This window comes from Dysidea avara, chromosome 14 (assembly GCF_963678975.1).
Source record: "Dysidea avara chromosome 14, odDysAvar1.4, whole genome shotgun sequence".
NCBI lineage: Eukaryota > Metazoa > Porifera > Demospongiae > Dictyoceratida > Dysideidae > Dysidea > Dysidea avara.
In genome coordinates this window covers 633,505-646,041 of record NC_089285.1, presented here as the reverse complement: position 1 = coordinate 646,041, position 12,537 = coordinate 633,505, and the positions used below count along the sequence as shown (strand labels likewise).

Genomic DNA, 12,537 nt, shown 5'->3' with positions numbered 1-12,537 from the left:
GGTTTCAATCGGATAAGGGATCACGAAGCTACAATGAAAATCGTGTTTACTTTCTTCCTACTAATATACTCACAGCGTGGTGCGCCGGCTTCTTTGGCCGCACAACACACTACTGTGTATCTTGATATATAGCGTAAGCTATTGGCATGTACTTATTATCAGCAGTTTCATGCCTTATTATCGGCACTGAAGTTTTACGTGAGTTAACGGAGAAATTTCATTATTGAGCAAGAAGTGAGTGTTTAGTTTTATCACAACACAGTGTGTAAACAGAGGCATTAACCTTGATTCACTGCACTACCCCATCCTTATAAGTCATGTATTTACACAACTACACCACTATTATAATCGTATTAACATGTGGTCTTCATTTTAGTGCAATTCCACGTGGGAGACCCAAGAAGAAAGTATTTCAAGAAAGAAGCGATCATCGTCTGCACCTCCGGTTATGCAGTCGCCAAAAAAAATGTTTGAAATGGAGCAATGAGTATGGAGGTGGCTATCGAAAGAAGGATGACGCAACATAAAAGAAGCTGCCAGAGAATATGACGTGCCGAGCCACACTTCAAGACTGCATAAGTGGAAGAGTTGTTCACGGAATAAAGCCAGGACCTAAGCCTTACTGAAGAAAGTGAGTTAGCAGAATTTCTTGAGGTCACATCCTCTGTGGGGTATGGTAAGACCCGAAAAGAAGTAATGGGTATAGTTGAAGCAACTGCTCAAGAGAAAGCATTACTGAAAAACAAATTGATGTTTGACCATCTAAAAACCAGGCGCTAACAATGCATCACATTATAATGGTACATGTAGTCTACCTTTCCTTTTTGCAGATATTTGTTACTGTATATCTTACTGAGGCGATTACGATTAGAGAAGAATGAGCAATGCTGTATGGAGTGCAAGCACAAGAAGTTGACAATTACTGTATTTGTGTAGTTAGCTTTATGCGTTAAATTCATGCAACTGTGTAATGAAACTATCTGTTCACTATCATAGTAGGTTGTAATATGGAGAGAGAAGTCTTGTTTTGTCAAGACAATATACTACACAAGTACAGGATCAGGAGTACGGGTGGACAGTACAGGAGCCCTAGCAAGACTTACAGTAATACAACAATAATAATTATAGTATGCAGAAAAGTTTAGTTTAGGCAAACCAATAGGTCCCAGCCGGGGAGGCTCTAGAATTAAGAGTATTGTATGAGCAGGAGACAGCAATGAGAGCAGCCTGCTCCAACAGGAATCTTATAATCTTCTTTGTCACTTTACAAGCATTGGCCACTTGGGTGATTGTGTTTGGCATAAAATGGCCTAAACAGCCAATCTTGATGGAAATGTAATGAATATATAAGCCAGAGAAAGGTGAAGGTCATGTTGCAAACAGCTATACCAATCTTCCTTCTGAACTCTAGTAGTCGAAAGATGTTGTTGGGTATTGGCAGGGATAGTTAGTTCAAACAAACAGATGGATTTATTGGAACCAACACCAAGTGAGGCCTGCTAAGGGTGTATCTTGAATTCATAATATCAGCACTGAATACATACTCTTGATATTATGGTCGAACTTAAGCAGCTGCATTCAGTGGACACCCAAGGAAACTCCCGGCTATAGGGTTATATTATAGTATTGGACACACACAATGTTTCTTTCAAATAGGCACAACAATATTCTACCTCCATGTACTCACGCTCAGTGATTGCAACCATTTATATAGCGCAACTGTGAGCTCCAGTGTCAATGGTCTGATCCAAGAGCGTTTTGAAACATCTGTCTTCTTCCCATCTAACTTTATTAAACGTCTGTACTACAATGAATTGTAGCATTCACATCAAAAGATATTCGTTACCAAACTATTCAGATATGGGCGCTTAATTTTTGATTTGGCATGAAAAGGCGCTTAATACTCTGATCCTCTTCTGTGATTGGGTACAAGTTCCCGCTTCTCTGCAACAAACTATCAATCCTTACGATTGGTTATATTATTGTTTCCATGGCTTTGTTTATCATTCTTCTCATTCTACTTAGCAACAGAGAGAAGTGAGTTTCTGTTTTAGTGTCAGAGTAGAAGCTGTACATTTAGTATTTTTTAACATGTCTGCAACTGCAAGTACGATAGAGTACGAGCTTGTGGAGGAGGAGGAGATGGACAAAGCTTCATATTCTTCTCTCCATTCTTCTCCTCCACAGGGCGATGACTCTCAGCCTGAGAGCTCTCCTCCTTGTTCTCCCCATCCAGAAAGGGGTGAAAGTGAAGGAAGAGGACGAAGGAGGAGGCGGCGTGGGAGGTACCCTGCCCCTTATCCACCTAGGGGGAGAAGAGGTGGTGGAAGGTATGTGTGCTCTAACTTTATTTGGTTTAAATTTAGCTTGTGTGCATGCATGTGTTTGTAATTTAGTTAGCTAGGTAGTTTAATGTTATTGTAAAATTCGTTCATGTCCTGTTCTGTTTGCAGATGGAGAAGAGGCCCAGATGGGAGGGGAGCAGTAGGGGCACCAGGTGGAGAAGGTGGGGGGCCACCTAGAAGAGGGGGAGGTGGTCCTCCTAGAAGGGGTAGGGGACATAGACGTCCCAGAAGAGGAAGGTATGGTTTGTGCAGAATTACCACAATAATTCTTGGTTTCTACCATGCATTTGCAGATGGCATCATGGTAGAGGAGGGGGAAGGTATGTTTTGTTCCATACGGTACAGCTCAACTACAACTTCACCATACCACGCGTGATCACGCATGGTTTCACGCCACGTCAAGTTATGATTTAGTTAAAGTGTGTGCGTGGTACACTCACCTTATTTGCAATGGAAACGCGTGTCGTGGAACCACACAGTGTTGTGGAAACACACCATCTCGTGGAATCACGCAATTTTCCATGGAACCACGCAATATCACGCAATATTCCATGCATTCATCGTGTAGCCACACGGTGCCTGAAGCCAGTCACTTACCTACAATGGAAAATCACGCAGTGAAAAAGCAAACCTTGTAAGATACGCGTACACCTTCTAGAAGTAGTAGCTTAATACAATACGTAACCTACGTAGAATATGCTTCATCCTTTGTGATTGTTGTATTAAATAAATAAATAGAAAACACTAAGCTGCATGCCAATATATTTGGAGCCACAATTCACGTGATCGCGTAACCACATTCACCACGTGTACGGTAAATTCGCAACACTTCGACCTTTGTGTTGCTGAGATGGTCAGAACCTCAGACAGATATGCGACGAAGGCCTCTGAAGGTAAGCTCTAAGCCTCAGTGAATGTTTGAAGCTAATGCTTATTGTTCTGACCTGACAGGAACTAAACCAAATGCACTTGTCGATTTTGGTGAAGAGGGAACTTCCGTCATACGAAGCGAAAAGATTGTCGAGGGGAGCAAAGAAAACGGAAAATGCAAAGTTCTTTGGTCCGACGACAAGGAATACGGAGCGGATATATTGTTTAAAGGTGCAGTAAACCTTGTATCGTAACGAGTGTTTATTAGGGGCAGTAATTATTGTGTAAAGAAATTACAAGGGGGTGACACGCAGGCACTCACTGCAGGTAGATCTGCGACCGCGGTCAAAGTGTAAGCCAAGGTCAAGGCCTCTAAATTCATGCCAATTCAAGGGTCAAAGTTTACAACCCACAATCAAAAAGTACTGAAAAATGTCTCTAAGTCACCGGTAAAAGATAGAAAAAGGCTATTAGTCACAGGTCAAAGCAAACTTTCGGCAGGTCAAGACTTTGACCGCGGTCGCTGATCCACCTACAGCGGGTACCTACGTGACACCACCTTGAAATTAGAGATTTGGAGCATCTCATTTAAGAATTCGGCCCAGCTAGGCCAACTTCTCACAGTCCAAGCCAGGCCTTGTGGTACAAGGAGGTGTCATGTAGGCTCGCGCTGTAGATAGATCTGCAACTGCGGTTGAAGTGTTGACCAGGCAAAATGTCACTTTGACCTATGCCAGGGTGTTTATCAGTGTTTGACCTGTGACTTCAGTGATTCTTCTTCTTGGTGTGTGTTAATGTCAAACATCATTACAACGACAGCGAAATGTCTGCCTGAACTTTGAACAACTTTTTGGAGATCCTCACATCTTGTAAGTTATGTATAATTCCGTAAACTCCCCCACTGTAGAGCTATTTTGCGGCCTTGACCGTTGACATAGAGAGTTTGACCACGGTTGCAGCAGATCTACCTACAGCAAGAGCTTGAGTGACACCCCCCTTTTTGGTGTTTAAATTAGCCATGGCTTACGATTTAAACGACCATTTAAACGACGGCCATGCCATTTAACGCCATCCCCATGTGCTGCCAATGTTACAGGCACGTAATTTCATGTTTTGTATCGCTTCTAGTGACGGGCCGGATCTACTAAGATGTGAACCAGGTATATACAGAAAGTAGAACCTGTAAGGAGCCAATGAAATTCGAGTACTGCATAGCAGGTTTTTCTGGTGGATAAATTTACGTGCAAAAATAAAACCATGCAAAACTTGTTCTCGTGAGGTGGCAAATCCGCGACATTAAATTCCTCGCACGAATGTATTGCTCGTTGAAATAAGTGTTCGCGTACTATATGGAATGCAATGAAAGTGTGAAATAAGTGTGTTTCCTTGTAGCCACGACAATTAGTGTGAAGTTCGCTGGGAAACAGGGTAGCAGGGCAGCTGTTTGTGCTGCTCAGTGAAGAAACATGTCATTGTAGGGCTCAGCTTACAGAAGAAGGAGCAACTGATCATGCTGTTATAAAATAAAAAACAAGCTGTCATGTACATAAACAAGCACCTGGTTTGTTGGCGAATGTTCCAACAGCACACGTCACAACCATTTTACAGGTGCTAAAAAAACAACAAGCAAAATACTATGTGATAAAATATGTTGCGAATTTTAATATTGCAAATTGCCCCAAATGTAAGATTAAAGTCTTCGCATTAAAAACCTGCTATACAGTATTTTACCTTGCTGTGGTCTAAATCAAGTGAAACAATTGTAATGCTAATTAAATTGCTAGGCAATTATCTTGAATGTGTCCGCGAACAAGCTGAAACTGAAAAAGATCAAAAGCAGAAAAAGAAAAGGAGGCTTATACCCAAAGTAATTTTATTGTAATACTTGCATATCTCAAGTGTGGTTATTTATTTTATAATGGTAGCACGATGATGGTGAAAAGAAGAAAAAATTGGTCAGTTGTTTTATATGTTGTGGTTAATGACAATTATATGCGCATCTGGTATATGAACTACTGTAAGCTTAAAAATCATGTGATACAAGTGAAGATCCTTGCTCATATTCACTCAGGCTGTATTGTTGGTAACACCATCATAGAGCCACAACTGCTGCTACTGATCCTTACAAAAGGTCGTGTGTGCAGAATATTCACATAATGTACTCATGCCTATATACTGGTAAAGATAGAGGCTATTGTAGCGTAGATTTATTCCTTTATCGCTCCAGTGTTTAGCACTAGTGTTTAGGCTTCAGTGATTAGCTATTCAGTATTCTTATAGTTGTGATAGCCATGTAGTCTCATACCGCCCAGGCTTAATGTCGAATAGTAAGTTTCTACTGATTTGTAGTGAACCCTACATACCATAGCTCTACTACTAATACAAATATTTTAATAGTTTAGTGCGACCTTGACTTGTATGTATGGAAGAGCAGCACCAGCAGTTGTGGCTCTATAAATGGTATCTTCAGCATTACAAGAGATAGAAAATACTAAGAAGCTGTTTCAAATTCAGCCTGCGAGTCCAGTCCATGAAATAACATCAAGCAGGTGGAAGCTGGAAACGACTAATGTAAAAACTTCATTTTTGGGATGTTTAAAAACTTCATTTTTGGGATGTTTAAAAACTTCATTTTTGGAATGTTTGGTATCATTACCTTCCCAGCTACTGTAGATCCTCACCATTGCTTCATATGAATTCAAACAAATCAGTATTGCAAACACTTTTGCCCTCTTAAAGAATGCCAAAGCATTGATAGGCACTAGGCCTATTGACACTTTAAAAGTGTTTATAGTCAGCCTGCATGTGCTGCACATTATCACTTTTACTGTATGGTTTGATTCTCTTATCAAACTCAGCCTCACTTCGTTTTCATACAGTATTGCCAGTGTGGTAGCATTGGTCATCAGAGATCCTAAACCATTTGGGAATTTTAACAATTTTGGCTGATTAAAATGTTAGGCTTGTCTTTGTTAACAATGAAGTGAGAGGTCTGGTAGCTTCTAACTAAGATTTTAGCCAAAGTGTGGTCCATAAACTTGGATGTCCCTTGAACAGTGGTTGACCATTATGGTGTCCAGAAAGGGAGCTTTGTAATGTGATAGTGTAGTGGCTGCCACTATATGATCATATAATATGTGGCTCTATATACATAGTCCACTAATACATAGTAGTACAGTTTTGTACATTGTAATACACTTCTAATGTCTCCATGACTGTGTTGTCATGACAACCACCACACTCCATGATTGAAGGATTATGAGTATACGACCAACACAAAATAAAATTGTATGGCTTCACCAACTACTTTGTCTATATTTGCAGTTATTTTAATCAATTTTGATGCAACTTTTTTCCATATAATGCATACCATGTTGTTATGCTTCACAGATGGCTTCACCAACTACTTTGTCTATATTTGCAGTTATTTTAATCAATTTTGATGCTATAATGCATACCATGTTGTTATGCTTTACAGATATTCTCCAATTTGTAGCACTGAGAGAACAGAAGTGATGTAACTTTACTATATTGCACAACTACCTATGGTGGTGTGGCCTCTATTACACAATCCAGACAATTAGGCAACACAAATATTTTAATACATGCTCCCTTACTTAAAATCCATCCCACTGTGCTATTACCAAACCTCACTAAATGTATGAATGGATATAGGATGAACACATGCATGCAAACATGCACCCACAAGAATGCACACATTGGGGGACACACACACACACACACACACGCACTCACTAACTCACACATACACTACACTTATGCAAGTACGTAAGCACTAACATACACACGTACACTCATACAAGTACGCAAGCACTAACACACACACCTACTTGCATGAATGTACATGAGGATACGTATGCTCACACACATGCGTCAATGCACATCATGTAACACAAACCAGTATATTTCTCTACATACCATTTTGAATAATTAGGTTATTGGGGAGGGGGGATAAATATTCATAAAAATTATAAGGGTACATATACATGGTACAATTGGTGCATATGATGTATAGGAACATATGCAAGGCATGGGAGTTGCATGTCTATAATAGTTGAAGTCAACAATATAAGCAAATGATATAATATACATATTACACATAATATCAATAGTCACGCAATGTATGGTAGTCCTTAAAACATGGGTGTACACACAATGCTACGTTACAGTTAGTACACATAAACCTTGTTTCTTGTCTTCTTCTAGTTTGCCGAGTTGTTGTCGCACAAACATGGCATCTTCTTCTTGTCTTCTGCCCTTTTCTTGGAGTCTCTGGAACCAGCGATGGAAAATGCCGACCTGAAATTTTTATGTACAATAATATATTGTAATAATTTTTAATATACATTCTTACCAACAAGACGAGTAGGGTTGTCCACAGTACTGGAGGATGCTGTCCTGTCCACTTGTGTACAGTGCTGCTCAAATATGTGCTCTACAACACGCTTACGAAACTCGACAAATTGTAATTTCTTACCACTATTTACTTTATACAGTGAATACGCATTATACAGAGACATATCAACAAGATGAAAAAACAATTTTATGTACCATTTACGGGTTTTACGTGTGCATTCAGTAAGACTAATTTGCATGTCGGTTTTATCCACTCCCCCATGTGTTTAGAATAGTCAACTACACAGGCAGGCTTACGTATAGTTTCTCCTGTTGCATGGTGAGTTTTATCTGTATCTACAATATCCGGCTTATGCACAGTCGTAAGCATGCGTACATCCTGTTTAGCCTTCCACTTCATAGCCAAAAGTGCATCATTTCGGTAAGCTTCTATTTGCCCTTTACGTAACATTTTCCTAAAACATGGCAGTTTTGTACGCCTACCACCAACAGTCCCACATGCGCCTGTATGATTTTGGAAAAGATTGGCAAACAAGGTTGGGCTACTATACCAATTATCTACATACAAGATGTGACCCTTACCTAAATATGGTGATAGTAAAGTCCTAACTACAGATCCAGTGTAGCCAAACTCCTTCTCGAAGGTAATGTCGCTCCTATCACCAGTGTAAACAATAAAATCAAGGATGTAGCGGGTTTTACAATCACACAGGACAAATAGTTTTACTCCAAGACGGTTGCATTTTTTTGGTATATATTGCTTGAACAAGAGTCTTCCTTTCCATAAAAGAAGACTCTCATCAATACAAAGGTTACACAATGGCACAAACACTTCAGAAAACCGTTGTGTCAAAAAACTAACTACAGGCCTAATATTTCTCAATCTATCAGTCTGTCTGTCTGCTGAAGCACCTCCAGTGTCACTTGAGAAATGAAGACATCGTTTTATCTGAAGAAAACGTTTCCTAGTAGAAATCGCACTGAAAATTGGCGTATGAATGAGTGGATTAGTCGACCAATATTCCTTGAATGATTTTTTAACAATAATACTCATCAAAATAACCAATCCAAGAAACGTATACATTTCATCACGAGTTGTCCTTACCCAGTCTTGTAGTGTTTTCGTCTTGCTGAGGAACTAGCTAAAAGCTGGTTTGCATAGCTATTGGTTTCTTCACAAATTTCACCTACCAGCTCATGATCAAAGAACAGCTTGAAATAGTCCACTTCCTTTGCATCAGCAGGCAATTTAAAAGGTGCTTGAATACCTGAATTGCTGTCATCAAAATTCTTCAGAGGGAGTGGTGAAAAATTCGAAGCACTTCTCCATTCCGTTTGCGCAGACTTTTGTGAAGTTTTGGCACGCTTAGGTTCTTTCCCACGTGGGCTACTCTCTTCACTTTCGCTCTCATCGCCATCAGATTCACAAGACTCAGTTTCCTCACTATCCTCACTGCTTTCCTTTTCGTTTTCAGCTCGCTGCAATCGACTAGAACGGAGAGAAATGCCTACAGAACCGCTAGAAGGCCCAGGCAGTGTAGGATCGATCACGCCTTCGTTTCCCCTCCCAGATTCATCGCTATCAGACAAATTATCACAAGAACTCACCTCTTCTAACTCACCTGCATCCATTCCAGTATAGACAACTTCCAAGGAATCATCAGTATCGTCCATTTCTTCGCTAGAATCGGATAGCCGCGAAAGAACGACCGCCCCACTCAAGCGTTCAAAATCTTCCCCACCAGTCGCCATTTGTAAGTCTTAACAACTGAACTTGGTTACCAATAAGCGCGTCTAATAATATATATTCGATTTAGAGCCCTTCAAGGTGAAGAAAACGATCTAGCAGCTTGGAGAAAGTTGGACGTACATGTACGACTGCGGGCTTTCGCGTGAGTCAATATTATGACGTACAAGTATGATGCTGGTCCCTAAAGGGTTAATGATCTCTCTTTTGCAAATGTAGACTCCAAAGACTGGCAATGCAACGGATGGCAATAAAGGGAAAGACGGTATAAAGGTATGCCATTTAAATTGTACTCTTACAAAACTTAAATCACAATGCTTTGGCCAAGTGTACAGGTGTCCTGTGGTGGCCCACTAATAGCTGTGTTTTTATGATTGCCAGAAGCTCTGTGTGTGTGTGTGTGTGTGTGTGTGTGTGTGTGTGTGTGTGTGTGTGTGTGTGTGTGTGTGTGTGTGTGTGTGTGTGTGTGTGTGTGTGTGTGTGTGTGTGTGTAGTGTAGTGTTTCTCTCACATTTACGATTATGAACATTACATAGGTGATGGAAGAAAGTAAGAAAGATAGTGCCAAGAATGATGGAGAAAAGAAGGAAGACAGTGAAGATAAGGGTGGCAAAGATAAGAGAGTAACAAGGTACACCATAATTCACTAAATCGTATTTTCTTATAATTTACTTTAGGGAGGATTTATACTTGATGTTAGTGAGTTTCCTCCCTGCTCACCTAGATCAAAAGTGAGGTTTTGCATAGTCATTGTGTATTATATATGGGGCACTTTGTATATGAATGAGACATAAACGTGTATATTGATAGTAGGGTTACGTACATGTCAGTGTTTTACATTTGAACTGCCTATTAATGCCACAACAGGTGTTAGTGTCCTGTAACCATGCAACTCAAGTCTACTTAATATAAGTAGACATTCAACCTAACTAGTCTGATGCCAGATTAAACCATATGGTCCATCTTCTACAATGAGCCAATAAAACTATTTTATTCTAAGTAGTGTTCACCATTATGTTTGATTGTGGCAGTCAGTTTTTGTCTTGCCCCTAGATTCGAGTTTAGCTAGAGTAGATAGTTAGAATTAGACTAGTAGTTCGGTTTTGTTTACTCAAATCATCTGTTTGCTGTTGTTTTTCGCTCGAGAGATTCACTGACTATCAAGTGGTCACATATATGCTGAGCACTACATGATGAGAACCAAATAACAAATGCAGGTTTTAGTGCTATATAGCCCATAGCATGCTAGCTTTGGTCAAAAGCAATGCCTCAGGTGGATAGGTACAGCTCAGGGGCGGATCCAGGATTTCTAAATGGGGGGGGGGGCTAACTTGAAGTATATGTGTTGTGGTGTGCAAAGCACACCAGCCAGCATGCATGCATGTTGAAGCTAGGGAGGTCTGGGGGCATGCCCTCCCAGGAAAAATTTGAACAATATCATGCCAAAATACTGCTATTTGGTAACATTTCAACATAAAATCCTTACTGTTTGTAAGCATTTCAGTGTCCTTTTGATTATATCATTGTCCTACCTATATGTATTGTTGGAAATTGGTAGATTTTCTGGGGGCATGCCCTGCAGAAAAATTTTGAAAATTGATGCCAAAATACTGCAATTTGGTAGCATTTCAGCATGAAATCCTTAATATTTCAGTGTCCTTTGTTACCTTTTAACTATACCTGCAGTTGTTGAAATTTTGGACAATGTAAGAGGGTGCATCAGTTTAAACAAATGCTACAGGATAATAGATTTCCCTTTATCTGTCTTAGCTTCGTAGAACTGAAATAGACGCCCGTACATCACACTTCCATGTCCCACGAAATGTGATATCCCATAACCTTAAAGCAAGATATACACAAACTTTTTATACCTAGCTATAGGCAATTTAATACTCTAGGTGTACACAACGTACCATCTTCCAAGGCAGTGGCGCTCCTCAGCAGCATCCAGCCAAAGGCAGTGGTGTAAGGCATCAGTCGACGTCGTTTATCGTCCACTCGATCATAAATTATCATCCGGTTTGAGTTATTTCACTAGGCATTCCCAAAACTAAATCTTGCTAATAGTACAAAACAGTCTACCAGTCAAATTTCAAGAAAGTCTTATGTGCGATTTTCGAAATATACTCGAATTAATTTTAATAAAACAAACACTTGATACTTTATTGCTTTTTAACACATCGAAATAAAATAAACAGTTCATCAGAAATGCTACAAAGGTTAGCACAGTACTCCTGGTGCCACTGAGAAGAGATGTAGCTACTTTGTTTTCTTCCGACCAGCCATGGAACCAAAGACGAATGCTCTTTATCCACAAATAACAACCAACATCTTCTATCCACTGTGAGTGGATTCTTATCCACTATTCTAGAGCTTGCTCCTGAGCAGTATAACACATCTTCAACTGTTGACAGCCTGTTACAAACCTTCAAACTACTAAAATCTAAGTGTACGTGAGTTGATGGTACCTGAAAGTAGCGTAACTTAAATTACAAACACTCTTCCAGCTTACTATTGCTTATGTAGTCAATTCTCCATAGCCTTATAACACTGTGCTATGATTCACCTTGCTTTGTGATATATTTCTTTCAAGGTAGCTCTAAATACCGCAGCACTTTTTTCCATCTTCTTCATCCACAGAAACGATTCATAATGACTGTCACTATACAGCCACTAATCCATCATGGTTTGCACAACCTCATACAGTACACAGGACACAAATTTCAATTCCTATCAGTCGTGACTTTCTTGTAACAGACGCGTACACCTGTATCACTGTAAACAGCATCCATCCTGTCAGGAAGGGTGATTGTGCTGGTACCGCCAATGACTGTGCTGGTACCGCCTACGACCTGGTTTAAAGCGGTTTGTTGGAGGTACGCTTCCTTTAAGCAGTGCATATATTACAAAATACAAAAACTCAATTATTATTGATAATACTGTGTGTAGTATTGCAAAAACAAAATAAGTAGCATCCAGCTAGCTGCACACAGTGCCTGGTTTTTAGAAGTAGCAGTGCATCAGATTTTCCTTTGACGGTTCAATGTATATCATGTATTGTAAGCTCATTTTGCTTATGAGTTGTACTGTATGGCTGCACTTAACCACCACACCTATTTCCATACGTACAGTATATGCATGTTGAAATTGTATTCTAGTTTTATGCGATTTTGTCATCATATCTGTATAAAGAACATC

The 12,537-nt window shown here is 39.9% G+C and overlaps 1 long non-coding RNA gene across 1 annotated transcript; it reads right to left on the bottom strand.

The window, feature by feature from the left end:
• Nucleotides 1-7,179: 7,179 nt before the first annotated feature.
• Nucleotides 7,180-9,463, bottom strand: LOC136244555 (uncharacterized). Its single transcript, XR_010695422.1, has 2 exons — nucleotides 7,591-9,463; nucleotides 7,180-7,535 (listed from the first exon to the last, which is right to left on the bottom strand). It is a non-coding gene; the product is annotated as an uncharacterized lncRNA (long non-coding RNA).
• Between the last annotated feature and the right edge of the window lie 3,074 nt (nucleotides 9,464-12,537).